Source organism: Hippopotamus amphibius, chromosome 3 (assembly GCF_030028045.1).
Source record: "Hippopotamus amphibius kiboko isolate mHipAmp2 chromosome 3, mHipAmp2.hap2, whole genome shotgun sequence".
Lineage (NCBI taxonomy): Eukaryota > Metazoa > Chordata > Mammalia > Artiodactyla > Hippopotamidae > Hippopotamus > Hippopotamus amphibius.
Window position 1 is genome coordinate 152,364,233 of NC_080188.1, and position 18,123 is coordinate 152,382,355.

Genomic DNA, 18,123 nt, shown 5'->3' on the forward strand with positions numbered 1-18,123 from the left:
CAAAGCCCCAGCCTCAGCACCCAGCTCCCACGTGCCCCAGTGAGCAGACAGGTGTCTCAGGCTGGGAAGTGCTGGTTGACACCAATCCTCTGTGCAGAATTCTCTCTGCTTTGCCTTCCACGCCCCCATTGCTGCCCTCTTTTCTGAGGCTCTGAAGCCCTCCCCCATCCCTGCCATTGAGGGGGCTTCCTAGTGAGCAAAAATTTTTCCTTCTTCACAGCTCCTGCCCAGAGGCACAGGTCCTGTCCCTATTCCTTTGTCTCTCTCTTTTTTTTTTCTTTTCCCTACCTAGTTATGTGGAGATTTTCTTGCCTTTTTGGAAGTCTGAGGTCTTCTGCCAGCTTTCAGTAGGTGTTCTGTAGGAGCTGATCCACATGTAGATGTATTTTTGATGTATTTGGGGGAGGAAGGTGATCTCCACATCTTACTCCTCTGCTACCTTGAAGGCCCTCCTGAACTTTCTATTTATTTTCCTTTTTTTAAAAAATTTTTTTGATGTGGACCATTTTTAATCTCTTTATTGAACTTGTTACAATATTGATTCTGTTTTATGTTTCGGTTTTTTGGCCACGAGGCATGTGGGATCCTAGCTCCCTGACCAGGGATTGAACCCACAACCCCTGCATTGGAAGGCAAATTCTTCATGGACTACCAGGGAAGTCGCTATATATTTTCTTAAAGTGACACTTTTAGGCACACCTTGGATGATGTGGACTCTGAAAATCCAAGTTACACCCGAGATTTCATTCCCCTGTGGTTTCTTATCTGGATCACAGGCATGTAGGACCGTCTGCCCTGAGAGGCCACATCTGGATCTTCCCCATAAGTGTCTTTGCTGTGTACATATGTCTTTTCAAATTTTTTGTTTGTTTCTTTTCTTCTGATACATACCCAGAGTAGAATTGCTGAATAATATGATAGGTCTATATTTTTAGTTTTCTGAGGAACCATGATAACGTTTTCCATAGTGGCTACACAAATTTACATTCCCACCAATAGTGTACTAAATTCCCTTTTCTCCACATCCTCGCCAATATTTGTTATCTGTGGTCATTTTGATGATAGCCACTCTGTCAAGTATGAGTGTGAGGTGATTTGAATTTCTTAAGTTGAATGTTTAACACATCAATTTTCAGTCTGTTTTCTTTTTTTATTGATGTGTAGTTGATTTACAATGTTGTGTTAATTTCTGCTGTACAGCAAAATGACTAAGATATACATATATACATTCCTTTTTTATATTCTTTCCATTATGATTTATCCATGGACATTGAATATAGTTCCCTGTGCTATACAGTAGGACCTTGTTGTCCATATATTCTATATGTAATAGTTTACATCTATTAACCCCAAACTCTCAGTCCAACCCTCCTCCATCCCACCCCCTTGGCAACCACAGATCTGTTCTCTATGTCTGTGAATCTTTTTCTGCTTTATAGATAAGTTCATTTGTGTTATATTTTAGATTCCACACATAAGTGATATCATATGGTATTTGTCTTTCTCTTTCTGACTTTACTTAGTATAATAATCTCTACTTGCATCCATGTTGCTGCATTATCTCATTCTTTTTTTATGGCTGAGCAGTATTCCCTCATATATATGTATCACATCTTTATTATCCATTCACCTGTCAATGGACATTTAGGTGGTTTCAATGTCTTAGCTGTTGTGAATAGTGCTGCTATGAACATAGGGGTACATGTATCTTTTTTAAATTATAGGTTCACCTGGATATATAACCAGGAACGGGATTGCTGGATCATATGATAAATCTATTTTTAGCTTTCTGGGGAACCTCCATACTGTTTTCCATAGTGGCTGCACCAACTTACATTCCCACCAATAGTGTAAGAGGGTTCCCTTTTCTCCACACCATCTCTAGCATTTGTTATTTGTAGACTTTTTAATAATGGCTGTTCCAACTGGTGTGAGGCGTTACCTCATTGTAGTTTTGATTTGCATTTCTCTAATCATTAGCAGTGTTGAGCATCTTTTCATGTGCCTACTGGGCCAAGTCTTCTTTGGAGAAATGTCTTCTGCCCATTTTTCAATTGGATTGTTTATTTTGTTGTTGCTGTTGTTGTTGAGTTATATGGGCTGTTGGTATATTTTGGAAATTAAGCCCTTGTTGATTGTATTGTTTGCAAATATTTTCTCCCATTCTGTATGTTGTCTTTTTTGTTTTGTTTATGGTTTCCTTTACTGTGCCAAAGCTTGTCAGTTTGATTAGGTCCCATTTGTTTATTTTTGTTTTTATTTCTATTGCCTTGGGAGAAAACATTAGTACAATTTATATGAGACTGTTTTGCCCATATTCTCTTCTAGGGGTTTTATCGTGTCTTGTTTTGTGTTTAAGTCTTTAAACCATTTTGAGTTTATTTTTGTGCATGGTGTGAGGGTGTGATCTAATTCCTTTGATTTACATGCAGCTGTTCAGCTTTCCCAGCACCACTTGCTGAAGAGACTGTCTTTTCCCCATTGTATATTGTTACCTTCATTGTCAAAGATTAATTATCCATAGGTGTGTGGGTTTATTTCTGGGCTCTCTATTCTGTTCCATTGATTCCTATGTTTGTTTTAGTGCCAATACCACACAGTTTTGATTACTGTGGCTTTGTAGTATTGTCTGAAGTCTGGGAGGGTTATGCCTCCTTCTTTGTTCTTTTCCCTCAGGATTGCTTTGGCAACTCTGGGTCTTTTATGGTTCCATATAAATTTTAGCCTTATTTGCTCTAGTTCTGTGAAAAATGTCATGGGTAATTTGATAGGCATCATATTAAATCTGTAAATTGCTTTGGTTAGTATGGCCATTTTAACAATATTAATTCTTCTAATTCAAGAGCATGGAGTATCTTTCCATTTCTTTAAATCATCTTTATTGAATCACGTTTATTAATGTTTTATAGTTCTTAACATGTAAGTCTTTCATGTCCTTGGTCAGGTTTATTCCTAAATATATTCTTTAGTGCAATTTTAAAAGACATTGATTTTTTTTCTTTCTATTATTTCATTGTTAGTGTAAAGAAATGCAACTGATTTCTGTATGTTAATCTTGTATCCTGCTACCTTGCTGAATTCATTTATCAATTCTGATAGTTTTTGTGTGGAATCTTTAGCACTTTCTATATACAGTATCATGTCACCTGCATATAATGACAATTTTACCTCTTCCCTTCCAATCTGGATATATTTTATTTATTTTTCTTGTCTGTTGGCTGTGGCTAGGACTTCCAATACTACATTGAAAAGAAGTTCTGAGAGTGAGCATCCTTGTCCTGTTCCAAATTTTAGCAGGAGGGCTTTCAGGTTTTTACTATTGAGTATTATATTGGCTGTGGGTTTGTCATAAATAGCATTTATTTAATTTTATTTTATTTTGATTTTTTATTGGAGTACAGTTGCTTTACAATGTTGTGTTAGTTTCTGCTGTGCAGCAAAGTGAATCAGTTATACATATATGTATGTATACTACTCTTTTTTAGATTTCCTTCCCATTTAGGTCATCACAGGTCATTGAGTAGAGTTCCCTGTGCTATATAGTAGGTTCTCATTAGTTATCTATTTTATACATAGCTATATATGTCAATTTCAATCTCCCAACTCATCCCACCCCATTTTCCCCACTTGGCAACCATAAGTTTGTTCTCTATATCTGTGACTCTATTTGTGTCTTGCAAATAAGTTCATCTGTATCATTTTTCTAGATTCCACCTATAAGAGGTATTATATGACATTTATTTTTCCCTTTTGGCTTACTTCACTCTGTATGACAGTCACTGGGTCCATCCACGTCTCTGCAAATGGCACTATTTCTTTCCTTTTTATGACTGAGTAATGTTCCATTGTATGCATGTACCATGTCTTCTTTATCCATTCATCTGTTGATGGACGTTTATGTTGCTTCCATGTCTTGGCTATTGTAAATAGTGCTGCAGTGAACATTGGGGTGCATGTACCCCTTCAAATTATGGTTTTCCCTGGATACATGCCTAGGAGTGGTGTTTCTGGACCATATGGTAACTCTAGTTTTAGTTTTTTTTAAGGAACCTCCATATTGTTCTCCATAGTGGCTGTACCAAGTTATACTTCCACCAACAGTGTAGGAGGGTTCCCTTTTTTCCACACCCTCTCCAGCATTTATTGCTTGTAGATTTTCTGATGTTGGCCATTCTGACTAGTGTGAGGTAATACTTCATTGTAGTTTTGATCTGCAGTTCTTTAATAGTTAGTGATGTTGTGCATCTTTTCATGTGCCTATTGGCCATCTCTATGTCTTCTTTGGTGAAGTGCCTATTTAGGTTTTCCATGAATTTTTTTGATTGGGTTGTTTTCTGTTTTTTTGTTTTGTTTTGTTTTGTTTTGTTTTTTACTTTCTTTTTAGTTGAGATACACTTAACATACAATAAACTGCATATATTTAGAGCGTACAGTTTGGTATCCCAATCTCCCAATTCATTCCCCTCCAAACCTCCCCACTTTCCCCACTTGGTGTCCATATGTTTGTTCTCTACATCTGTGTCTCTATTTCTGCCTTGCAAACCAGTTAATTTGTACCATTTTTCTATAGTCTGCATATATGTGTTAATATACGGTATTTGTTTTTCTCTTTCTGACTCAATTCACTCTGTATGACAGTCTCCAAGTCCATCCATGTCTCTAGAAATGTCCCAGTTTCCTTGCTTTTTACAGCTGAGTAATATTCCATTGTATGAATGTACCACATCTTTTTTATCCATTCATCTGTTGATGGACATTTAGGTTGCTTCCATGCCCTGGCTATTGTAAATAGTGCTGCAATGAACATTGGAGTGCATGTGTCTTTTTGAATTATGGTGTTCTCTGGGTATAGGCCCAGCAGTGGGATTGCTGGGTCATATGGCAACTCTATTTTTAGTTTTGCAAGGAACCTCCATACTGTTCTCCATAGTGGCTGTATCAATGTACACTCCCACCAACAGTGCAAGAGCATTCCCTTTTCTCCACACCCTCTCTGGCATTTACTGTTTGTCGATTTTCTGATGATGCCCATTCTGGCCAGTGTAAGGTGATACCTCATTGTCGTTTTGATGTGCATTTCTCTAATAATTAGTGATGTTGAGCAGCTTTTCATGTGCCTCTTGGCCATCTGTATGTCTTCTTTGGAGAAATGCCTATTTAGGTCTTCTGCCCATTTTTTGATTGGGTTGCTTGTTTTCTTGATATTGAGCTGGATGAACTGTTTATATGTTTTGGAGATTAGTCCTTTGTCTGTTGATTCGTTTGCAAATATTTTCTCCCATTCTGTGGGTTGTCTTTTCATCTTGCTTATAGTTTCCTTTGCTGTGCAGAAGCTTTGAAGTTTCATTAGGTCCCACTTATTTATTTTTGTTTTTATTTCCATTACTCTAGGGGATGGGTCAAAAAATATCTCGCTGTTATTTATGTTAAAGAGTGTTCTTCCTATGTTTTCCTCTAGCAGTTTTATAGTGTCTGGCCTTCCATTTAGGTCTTTAATCCATTTGGAGTTTATTTTTGTGTATGGTGTTAGGGAGTGTTCTAATTTCATTCTTTTCCATGTAGCTGTCCAATTTTCCCAGCACCACTTATTGAAGAGGCTGCCTTTTCTCCATTGTATATCCTTGGCTCCTTTGTCATAGATTAGTTGACCATAGTTTATCTCTGGGCTTTCTATTCTGGTCCATTGATATATATTTCTGTTTTTGTGCCAGTACCATAGTGTCTTCTTGATCTTTTTTTTTTTTTTTGGCACATGGGCTTAGTTGCTCCATGGTATGTGGGATCTTCCTGGAGCTGGGATCAAACCCGTGACCTCTGCATTGGCAGGCGGATTCTTAACCACTGTGCCACCTAGGAAGCCCAACCATGCTGTCTTGATCACTGTAGACTTGTAGTATAGCCTGAAGTCAGGAAGCCTGATTCCACCAACTCCATCTTTCCTTCTCAAGATTGCTTTGGCTATTTGGGGTCTTTTGCATTTCCATACAAATCATAAAATTTCTTGTTCTAGTTCTGTGAAAAATGATATTGAGCTGCATGAGCTGTTTGTATATTTTGGAGATTAATCCCTTGTCAGTTGCTTCATTTGCAAATATTTTATCCCATTCTGAGGGTTGTCTTTTCATTTTGTTTATGGTTTTCTTGGTTGTGCAAAAGCTTTTAAGTTTAACTAAATCCTATTTGTTTATTTTTGCCTTTATTTTCATTATTATAGGCAGTAGATTGAAAAATATCTTATTTTGATTTATGTCAAAGAGTGTTCTGCCTATATTTTCCTCCAAGAGTTTTATGGTATCTGGCCTTACCTTTAGGTCTTTAATCCATTTCGAGTTTATTTTTGTGTATGGTATTATGGAGTGTTCTAATTTCATTCTTTTTCATTAACTGCCCAGTTTTCCCAGCACCACATATTGAAGAGACTGCCTTTTCTCCACTGTATATTCTTGCCTCCTTTGTCATAGATTAGGTGACCATAGGTGTGCGGGTTTATCTCTGAACGTTCTATCCTGTTCCATTGATCTATTTTTCTGTTTTTGTGCCAGTAGCATACTATTTTAATTACTGTAGCTTTGTAGTATAGTCTTATGTCAGGGAGCCTGATTCCTCCAGCTCCATTCTTCTTTCTCAATATTGTTTTCACTATTTGGGGTCTTTCATGTCTCCATACAAATTGTAAAATTTTTTGTTCTAATTCTGTGAAAAAAACACCCTAGTTAATTTGATAGAGATTGCATTAAATCTACAGATTGCTATGGGTAATATAATCATTTTCACAATATTGATTGTTGCAATCCAAGAACGTGGTATATTATCTTTCCATCTGTTTGTGTCATCTTTGATTTCTTTCATCAGTATCTTATAGTTTTCTGAATACAGGTCTTTTGCCTCCTTAGGTAGGTTTATCTCTAAGTATTTTATTCTTTTTTGATGTGATGGTAAATGGGATTGTTTCCTTAATCTCTCTTTCAGATCTTTTGTTGTTAGAGTATAGGAGCACAAGAGATTTCTGTGTATTAACTTCGTTTCCAGCACTTTACTAAATTTATTCATGAGCTCTAGTAATTTTCTGGTATCATCTTTAGAATTTTTATGTACAGTATCATGTCATCTGTAAACAGTGAAAGTTTTACTTCTTTTTTTTTTCTAATTTGGATTCCTTTTATTTCTTTTTCTTCTCTGATTGCTGTGGCTAGGACTTCCAAAACTATGTTGAACAAAAGTGGCGAGAGTGGACACCCTTGTCTTGTTCCTGATCTTAGAGTAAATGCTTTGTTTTTCACCCTTGAGTATAATGTTAGCTGTAGGTTTTTTGTATATGTTCTTTTTTATGTTGAGGTGTGTTCCCTCTAAGCCTACTTTCTGGAGAGTCTTTTTTTTTTTTTTTTTATCATAAATAGTTGTTGAACTTTGTCAAAAGATTTTTCTACATCTATTGAGATGATCATATGGTTTTTATTCTTCAATTTGTTAATATGGTGTATCACATTGATTGACTTGCACATATTGAAGAATCTTTGCATCCCTGGGATAAATGCCACTTGATCATTGTGTATGATCTTTTTAATGTGTTATTGGATTCTGTTTGCTAATATTTTGTTGAGATTTTTGCATCTGTGTTCATCAGTAATATTGGCCTGTAATTTTCTTTTTTGTGATATCTTTGTCTGGTTTTGGTATCAATGTGATGGTGGCCTCATAGAATAAGCTTGGGAGGGTTCCATCCTCTGCAATTTTTTGGAAGAGTTTCAGAAGGGTGGGTGTTAAGTCTTTTCTAAATGTTTGATAGAATTCACCTGTGAAGCCATCTGGCCCTGGACTTTTGCTTGGTGGAAGATTTTTAATCACATTTCAATTTCAGTACTTGTGATTGGTCTGTTCATGTTTTCTGTTTCTTCTTGGTTCAGTCTTGGAAAGTTGTATCTTTCTAGGAATTTGTCCATTTCTGCTAGGTTGTCCATTTTATTAGTGTATATTGACTGTAGTAATTTCTTATGACCCTTTGTGTTTCTGTGGTGTCCATTGTAACTTCTTTTGCATTTCTAATGTTATTGATTTGAATCCTCTCTCTTTTTTTCTCAATGAGTCTAGCTAAAGGCTTATTAATTTTGTTTATCTTCTCAATGAACCAGCTTTTAGTTTCATTGATCTTTGCTATTGTTTTCTTCATCTCTATTTCATTTATTTCTGCTCTGATCTTCATGATTTCTTTCCTTCTACTAACTTTGGGTTTTGTTTACTCTTCTTTCTCTAGTTGTTTTAGGTGTTAGGATAGGTTGTTATTTGAGATTTTTATTTCTTGAGGTACGATTGCATTGCTATAAACTTCCCTCTTGGAACTGCTTTTGCTGCATCCCAGAGGGTTTTGGTCATCATGTTTTCATTGTCATTTGTCTCTAGGTATTTTTGGATTTCCTCTTTGATTTCTTCAGTGACTCATTGATTATTTAGTAACTTTGTTTATACTCCATGTGTTTGTGTTATAAATAGCTTTTATTTTATTGAGATATGTTCCCTCTATACCCACTTTGGTAGAATTTTTATCATGAATGGATATTGAAATTTGTCAAATGCTTTTTCTGCATCTATTGAGATGATCATATGGTCTTTGTCTTTTCTCTTGTTGATGTGGTATATCACGATTGATTTACATATGTTGAATGATCCTTGTGAAACTGGGATGGATCCCAGTGTTCATGGTGTATGATCTTTTTTTCGTGCCATTGGATTTGGTTTGCTAATATTTTGTTGAGAATTTTTGCATCTATATTCATCAAAGATATTGGCCTGTAATTTTCTTTTTTGATGGTATCTTTGTCTGGTTTTGGTGTCAGAGTAATTGTGGCTTCATAGAACATCTTTGAGAGTGTCCACTTCTCATCTATCTTTTGGAAGAGTTTGAGAAGGATTGGTATATATTCTTCTATGTATATTTGGTAGAATTCACCTGTGAAGCCATCTAGTCTTGGACTTTTGTTTGTAGGGAGTTGTTAAATTACAGATTCTATTTCATTTCTAGTTATTGGCTTGTTCAAATTATCTATTTCTTCTTGATTCAATTTGAGTGGGCTGAAGGTTTCTAGAAAGTTGTTTATTCTAGGCTGTTGAATTCGTTGGCATATACTTGTTCATAGTATTTTCTTATGGTGTTTTGTATTTCTGCAGTATGGGTTGATATTTCTGTTTTCATTTCTTATTTTGTTTATTTGCATTCTCTCTTTTCTTCTTAGTGAGTCTAGGCAGAGGTTTGCCAGTTTTTTTCTACTCTTTCAAAGAACCAGCTCTTGATTTTATTGATTTTTTCTATTTTTTTAAATCTCTATTTTATTTATCTCTGATCTTTATTATTTCCTTTCTTCTGCTGACTTGAGGTTTTGTTTATTTTTCTCTTTCTAGTTCTTCTAGGTGATAGGTTAGTTTGTTTATTTGAGATTTTTCTTGTTTTTTGAGGAAGGCCTGTATCTGTATGAACTTGCCTCTAAAAACTGCCTTTGCTGCATCCCATAGTTTTTTATGGTTGTGTTTTCATTGTCATTTGTCTCAAGGTATTTCTTTAATTTCCTTTTTGATTTCCTTGTTGACACATTGATTTTTTAGTAGCATGTTATTTAGTTTCCATGTAATTTGGTTTTTTTTCTCATTTCTTTTTCTGTGATTGATTTCTAGTTTTATGCCATTGTGATCAGAGAAGATACTTGAAATAATTTCTATACCCTTAAATTTGTTGATGTTTGTTTTGTGCCCTAGTACGTGGTCGATCTTAGAGAATGTTTCATGTGCACTTGAAAAGAATATGTATTCTGTTTTTTGTGTGTGTTTTTTGTTTGTTTGTTTGTTTGTTTTTGATGTAATGTCCTGAAAATATCAATTAAGTCTAATTGTTCTATTGTAACACGTAGGATCTCTGTTGCTTTATTGATTTTCTCTCTCAAAGATCTGTCCATTGATGTGAGTAGGGTGTTAAAGTCTCCTACTATTATTGTATTCCTGTCATTTTCTCCCTTTATGTCTGTTAGTATCTGTTTTATGTATTTGGGTGCTCTTATATTAAGTGCATATATGTTGATGAGTGTAAAATCCTCTTTTTGTATTGATCCTTTTATCATTATATAGTGTCCTTCTTTATATTTCTTTTATGGCCTTTGTTTTAAAGTCTATTTTGTCTAATGTGAGTATTGTGACCCTGTTTCCTTGTCATTTCCATTTGCATGAAATATGTTTTTTTATCCTCTCACTTTCAATATATGTGTGTCCTTTGCCCTAAAATGGGTCTTTTATAGGCAACATATTGTAGGCTTTTGTTTTTCTTTCCAGTCTGCCATTCCATGTCTTTTGATTGGAGCATTTAGTCTGTTGACATTTAAGGTAATTATTGATAAATATGTATTTATTGCCATTTTAAGCTTTGTTTTCCAGTTGATTCTGTTTCTCCTTTGTTCCTTCCTTTTTGTTTTTCTTTTAGTGATTTGATGATTTCCTTTTATTTTATGCTTATGTTCTTTTTGTTTTTTGTGAATCTATTTTATGGTTTTGATTTGTGGTTACACTTTTTTTCAAGTATGTTAACCCATTATTATATCTGTTTGCTTTAGATTGATAGTCAAGTAAGCTCAAACACATTCTAAAAAAAATAAGAATCTACATATTCTTACTCTCCTCACACACATTTTATGGCTTTGATGTCCTCTTTTACATCTTCATGTTTATCTTTTTGCTGTTCCTTGTGTTTATCATTGTTCTCACAGATAGATTTCTTTTCCTTTTGATCTGTATACTGGCTTATTTAAGTGATTTACTTTCCAGTTGTGACTTCCTTCTTCTTATGTCTTCTATTTAGAGAATACCTTTCAATATGTCTTTTAGGATAGGTTTAGTAACTCTATATTGTTATAGTCTGAGAAATTCTTTATCTCTCCTTCTATTCTAAATGATAATCTTGCTGGATAGAGTATTCTAGGTTGCAGATTATTTCCTTTCAAGACTTTGAAAATATTTTGCCACTCTCTTTTGGTCTGCAATGTTTCTGTGGAGAAATCAGCCAAAAGCCTTATAGGGCAGGGGGAAGGGATTCCCTTGTAATTAACTCTTTGTTTTCCTCTTTATGCCCTTCTGCTATTTTGAGTCTATGTCTTGGTGTAGGTCTGTATGGGTTCACCTTGTTTGGGACCCTCTGTGCTTCTTGTATCTGGATATCTATTTCCTACTTTAGGTTTGGTAAGTTTTCAGCCATAATTTCCTCAAATACATTTTCAATCCTCCTTTCTCTTTCTTCTCCTTCTGGAATCCCTATTATGTGTAGTTTGGCATGCTATATTATCCCATAGGTCTCATATATGGCTTTTATTTTTCTTCATTTGTCTTTCTGTCTGCTGCTCTGATTGGGTGATTTCCGTTATTCTATCTTCCAGAACACTTCTTTATTCTTCTGCATTATTCATTCTGCTATTCATTGCCTTTACCTCAGCTTTTGTCTCAGCAAATGAATTTTCTAATTTTTCTTGGCTCCTCCTTACAGTTTCTCAATCCTTTTTTACAGTAATCTGCATTTCTATTGATAGAATTTCTTAATTCCTTCAGTATTTTCATTACCCACTAATGAAATGTCTATTAGGCTGAAGAGATCTGTTTCATTGTTTGTTCCTTCAGGGGAATTCTCTTGTTCTTTTAACTGGGAGTCATTCCTCTTCTTCTTCATTTTACTTCTATTTCTCTTACTCTGTGAGTTTAGGAGAAACAGTTATCAACTGTAGTCTTGGAAGGCTAGTTATATGTGGGAGCATCCCTGTGTAGCTTGTGTGGGTTTAATATTTTTGGCACAGGGGCTGCTTTTAGTTTGGATACCTTATACCTCTTTCCTCAGCATGTCCTGACTGTTATCCCCTTGGTAGGGGGTGTACAGATGCAATGCATACTCCTGGGGACTGCAACAGTGGGGGCAGCTCATGGGTTTCTCAACAGTGGTGACAGTCTACACAAACCCCCTAGGCCCATGAGAGGGTGGGGACAGCAATTGACACTCACTCCTGCTTCTGTCAGCAGTGGCAGTGGCCTGCACCTGCTGTGAAGCCCACAATGGCAGTGGGGGCTCACACCCACCCCCAGAGCTCATGTAGGCCATGTCCTATTGCCTGAGAGTGTGCACTGGGAAAGAAGTTCCTATGGTGGTCCCTCCCCTCCCCTTGCACACCTGCAGTGGTGCCTTGCTTCTCTGGCTGGCCCAGACTTCTGCATGTACCCTCAGTTGTGGCCACACTCCATCCCAGCCCCTTCAGGCTGTCTCCATGCAGCCAATCCCAGTTATCTCCCAGTGTTGACCTCTGAAGCCCAAGCTTTAGCACCTAGCTCCTGCCTGTACCAGAGAAGAGCCTCTCAGACTGGGGAGTGCATGGTATTGTATATCTGTACAGGTCTCTCTCCATTTTGCCTTCACAGACCAGTGGTTGTGCTCTCCTCCAAAGCTCTGAAGCTTGCCCTCCATCCTGGCTGGTCTCCCCACCAATGAGGAGACTTCCCAGGGTGTGGGAACATTTCTTCTTTCACAGCTCCCTCCCAGGGTCACAGATCCTGTCCCTATTCCTTTCTCTCTCTCTCTCGTTTCTTCTTTTTTCTTTTGTTGTACCTGGTTACATGGAGATTTTCTTGCCCTTTCAGAAGTCTGAGGTCTTCTACCAGTGTTCAGTAGATATTCTATGAGGATCATTCCACACATAGATGTATTTTTGAAGTATTTGTGGGAGGAGGTGAACTCTACATCCTACTCCTCCACCATATTGATCCTCCTTCTGTTTTATTTTCCAATATAAGCATTTAAGATTATAATTTTTCTCTAAAGTACCACTTTAATTGTATTTCACAAGTTTGACATGTAGTGTTTTTTTTTTCTTTAAGCCTTTCTAAATATTTTAAATTTCAATTATAATTACTCTTTAATCCATGAGTTATTTAATGTTTTCAGATCTCTTTCTTTCATGGATATTATTTTCACTAAGTATTAGAATTCTAGGAATAGACATTTTTTCTTTATCACATTAAGACTATTATTGTACTATCCTCTAGTTTTCACTGTTGATGAAAAAAGGAGTCAGTCTAATTGTCATTTACTTGAAGGTTATATATCTTTTCTCTCTGACTGCTTTTAATATCTTTTCTCTTTAATTTTTATTTTTTTAAATTTTCAAAATAAAAATTTGGTTTATCCATCTATTTATGACATAGTACACAAGAGGCAAAATTTTTCACATCATAGATTGCACTCCCAACTCCTTGGAATGTTCATTTCTTTGGCTGAAAGGAGAGACTAACCAGGAAAGGCAGGCAATGCTTAGCCAACTAAAATAAGGTTGAGGTCAAGGGGAGCAATACAAATGTCATCCTCACAGGGAATGATCACAAGGGACTGTTAGTGGCAAGCTGATTTTCTAGAACTATTAGCTGGAAGCATAGAAGTACCATTTCTGGACACTCACGCTGTCTCAGGCTTCAGTTATCCCCACCACACAGGTACAGTGCACGTTCTGGTAGTCACTCTTGGTGTTTTGCTGGATGCAGTAGTACAGCAATTTGGAGACCATGATTGTAATCAAGACCTTATAATGAGTCCCGTTGGCCTTCATGGAGTCATATACAGCAAAACACAGGGGCTTATTATGAATACACTGGACAGGTTCAGGAAAGCATTTTCCTGGTCTCTTTTGACCTCTTTCTTGAGGCTCTCTAATATATTATAGAGAGGTATAGGTATAATTCTTGTACGTTTCAAATACTTTCTGGAGGAGACAAACACTCCACTTGGTCATGGTGCTGATCCACTTGAGAACATCAGTTCCTCTCCTCTTCTCTTTAATACAATAGAGATCCAAGACATCTTGGTCGATCAATACATAATCAATGACAGAACCATCCTCTCCTCTTCGACCCTTTGCAGGGTCAACCTTCCACTTGCAGAAGCACAAAACATGTCAGAAACAATGTCCTGGGACTTCCCTAGTGGTTCAGTGGTTAAGAATCTGCCTGCCAATGTAGGGGACATGGATTCGATCCCTGGTCTGGGAAGATCCCACATGCCACAGAGCAACTAAGCCTGTGTGCCACAACTATTGAGCCTGCACTCTAGAGCCTGCGAGCCACAACTATTGAGCCCATGTGTTGCAACTATTGAAGCCCTTTCGCCTATAGTCCATGCTCTGCAACAAGAGAAGCCACTGCACTGAGAAGCCCGTGCACCACACCAGAGTAGCCCTTACTCCCTACAACTAGAGAAAGCCTGTGCACAGCAACAAAGACCCAACACAGCCATAAATTAATAAAATAAAATAAAAAATTTTTAGAAAAGGAAACAATGCCCTTCTCCAGATCATTCTTATACATTTCCTTGTAGACTATTAATTTCCTGTAGTTCCTGGTTGGTCCTTGAGCAATGATCTCAATGAGGGAGTCCTCATCAGATCCCAGCCACTTTATGGAGGCTTTCAGCTCAGAAGCATAACACTGAGCAAGTGTTTTCAATAGGCCTCAAATCATCTTCAGGTGGCTGGACAAGGCTGACCTCATTGCTAATGCAAGTTCCTTTTTGGTCCTTCTCTAGTAGGCAGTATCCTGTCTTTGTTCATTGCTGCATTTGCTCAAGATGTTGATAATGGTAAACTCATCCATACCTTTGGTCTTGATGGCTGTTTCAATGTTCAAAGCATTCTATTCAGCATCAGAGTTGTTGTATGCTTTGAATGACCTGTGTATACTTGAGGGTGTAGCATCATCACCCTTCCAGCAAGGCTTGCACAGAATATCATAACCAGTAGATATTTTGATAGAAGCTGGGCCATGTACCAAGAGCTATGAGCATTCCCATATGTGGAGCTATTTTTTTTTAAATTTTAGACATCCTGAAAGTTTCACTATGATGTGTTATAGGCGTGGATTACTTTTTATTTAAATTACTTGTGATTAGTTGGGCTTCCCAATTTTGTCAGTTATCTGCTCTTCAGTTCTGAGAAATTTTCAGCCATTAACTTTTCAAATACTGCCCCTTCTTTGTCTCATGGCTTTTAGAATTCTAATTCAATCTTTCTTTACTACTTTTTATCTCTTTGTCTCTCTGAGCTGCATTCTGGACAGTTTCTTTAGATCTGTCTTCCAATGCAGTAATTCTTACTTCAGCTTCGACTTCATTTTTTAAACTTTTTTTTTTAATTGAGAAAATGTAACACAATTCAGGGAAGTGCAAAAATATAAATGTACAGCTTAACAATTAATTATGAAACAAATACCAAGTAATCACCCTAGAAATGGGACATTACCAATAGTCTAGAAATCCCTTGTGTCTTTATTCCTGATCTCCAACCACCACTTCCTCCACCAGAGGTAACCACTGCTCTGACTCTAATGTAATCATTTCTCTGCTTTTCTTTATAGTTTTACCAGCTATATCCATTTTTGTTTGTCTGTTTTAATGTAATACTCTATATTTTGGGTCTTGCATCTTTTATTCAACATAATATTTGAAAATTAATGCATGTTTGTACCTGTTGTTCGTGTACTTTCCCTATTGGGAGGTAGTATAGTTCATGAAAATATTGTAATTTTTTATTCTGTTTTTGATAGATATTTGGATTAGTTCTTTCTGCTTTTTGTGGAGATACTATTTTCAACAATGCTTTTATGAACACCATTGTATATGTATATAGAAACATATGGGCATGAATTTCTTAAGGTTATGTACTAGGAGTGGAATTTTTGGGTCACAGATTATATCTTTAATTTTACTAGATAATTCCAAGCTGTTTTTTAAAATGTTTGTTCCACTGAATTTTTAATTTCAATTGTTTTACTTAATTCATTTTTAGAAATTTTATTTGGTACTTCAAATCTGCTTGATAATATATCTCTTGTTCTTTATGCATATTTTAAATTTATTCTTTCATTTTCCTTAAGTTTATACTTATTATGTATGTTTTTTCAGATGATTCCAAAATAGAAGCTTTGCAGGCATGATTCTGCTATCTTGGGGTTTCTCAATGTTAGCACTATTGACATCTTGAGCCAGATAAGTCTTTATTGTAGGGGGCTGTCCTGCACATTAGAGAATGTTTGACAGCATCCCTTGCTTCTACACACTAGATGCCAAGAGCACACACATTCCCCTTCCAGCTGTGACAATCAAAAATGTCTCCTGGAGGACAAAATTGCCCTAGGTTGTGAACCACTAAATGCCCTCTACTCTTTTCCTTATGAAACCTCAGTCACAGTGTCTTGTTTCCTTGTGTTTTGTGATTTTTTTTGTAAGCTCATGTTTCTTAAACCTATATCTGTGGGAATTCTCTGATGCCTAGATTGAAAGTGTTTTCCTTTGGAACTGTTTTCTATTGGCTACTATCAGGTGCCTGAGGACACTGCTAGCTTAGGATCACACAAAGTAAATATTTTGCTTTAGATTTTTTGAAGCACAAAGATAGTGTGAATGTGGGGCAGCAAATCTGCACAAGGGCTAGCTGGTAGTTACTAATTCTCAAGAGGGATGTTTTTTCTTCCTTCTATTCTGTGCCAGGTTTAAGGCAGGTGGGTAGGGCACAGATTTATTTTAATTCATTCTTATAATGAATTGTAGCCTTTGGGTTCCAGGTTTATGGGTTTATACTGGGAGTGTAGACTGCTATTAGGCTCTTTACCTTTGACAAGTCCTCCATGTCTTGCAAGATTTGTGAAAATTGAAACTCATTATAAATGCTGACATTAGTACAGGCTTATCTTTCTGGTTTTTACGTGATTTTAAGACTTCTGAATTTACCTGTAATTTTTCCCCAGTCTATTGATGAATATTTTTAGTTTTCTTTGGTGAGAGGATCAATCACTAAAGTAATATGCTGGATTTCACCAAGATGGTGAAAAAGTCGGAGGACATGGAGTTCATCTCCACAAATGCATCAAGAATACATCTACAGATGGAATAATTCTCACAAAACACCAGCTGAACAATAGCAGAAGATCTTTGACACCAGCGAGGACAAGAAAGATCCCTGCATAACTGGGTAAGATGAAAGAAAGAAGGGAAAAAGAAGAGGAGAGGAAGCAGGACAAGATCTGTGCCCATAGGGTGGCAGGGTAGCTGAAGCAGAGGAGTGGTTCTTGCATCTGGGGAAGCCCCCTCACTGGTGGGGCAATCAGTTCGGACAGAAGGGGAACATCTGAGGCTGTCAGAGGAGGGTGAAATGGCTGCTCTGTGCCAGACAGGACAGAGTGAGACCTACATAGACGGTCTGTGCCACAGCCTTGTGTGCCCCAGACTGGTACATGTGTCCGCTGGTGCATACAGGGGCTGAGAGCTGGAACATGGCAATTGGAGAGCAGACCCAGGGGAAGGACTGCTGCCGGCTGTGAGGAGACAGCCTGAGGGGACGGGAGGGAGGAAATATGCAACCAGAAATGCTTGTGGAGGAAACCCAGACTGCCATAGAAGTAAGGAGCCACTGTTGAGTGACACTCAGGGGCTGGAGCCACAATTGCAGCCTCTTTCTCCCCATGCACCAGTCCCCTGCCCCACCAGGTGCTAGGGAAAGCCCCCACTAGGGCTGGCTTTCTTGTACCTGCTGCCAGGCACTAGGAAAAACCCCACCAGGGCTGACCTTCTCACACCAATTGCCAGGTGCTAGGAAAGGCTCCCACTAGGGCTGAATCTCTCACACTCATAACCACCAGCTTTCCCACACACCTGTCATCACGAGGACCCCCACAACCCAGGCAGTTGTGCCACCTCTGTGCCCTGTCCTCACTGGGGCAGACCTGAATGTTCCAGGGCAGCCTCAGGATTCCTGTGGATGGCCCACATGCAGAGGTGGGGCTAAAACCACAGTTGATCCCCAGGGGCTGGGTGACTAGAAGAGGAACAAAAATCTTTCCAGGCAGCTGCACAGACCACAGATTAAATCCACACAGTTGGCTTGGTAAACCCTGCATCTATGGAATATCTGAATGGATGAGTGTTCCACAACTGAAACTGGTCTTGCTCTAGCAGCTGTGGATTTTGGGGACTAGTACACATGGGAACTGGGCCAGGTCAGAATCTGAGCTGCACCCACAGTGGCCACAGATGTACCAGAGACCTACCTAGAGGTTTTGGAGGGTCTCCTGGGG

The 18,123-nt window shown here is 37.6% G+C and overlaps 1 protein-coding gene and 1 pseudogene across 1 annotated transcript in view; one reads left to right on the forward strand and one right to left on the reverse strand.

Annotated features, from left to right (window-relative positions):
- PPFIA4 (PTPRF interacting protein alpha 4) overlaps positions 1-18,123 on the forward strand; it is a 123,804-nt gene that overhangs the window by 81,075 nt on the left and 24,606 nt on the right. The gene's annotated exons all lie outside the window — the stretch shown is intronic.
- Positions 13,477-16,679, reverse strand: LOC130848005 (annexin A2-like; annotated as a pseudogene).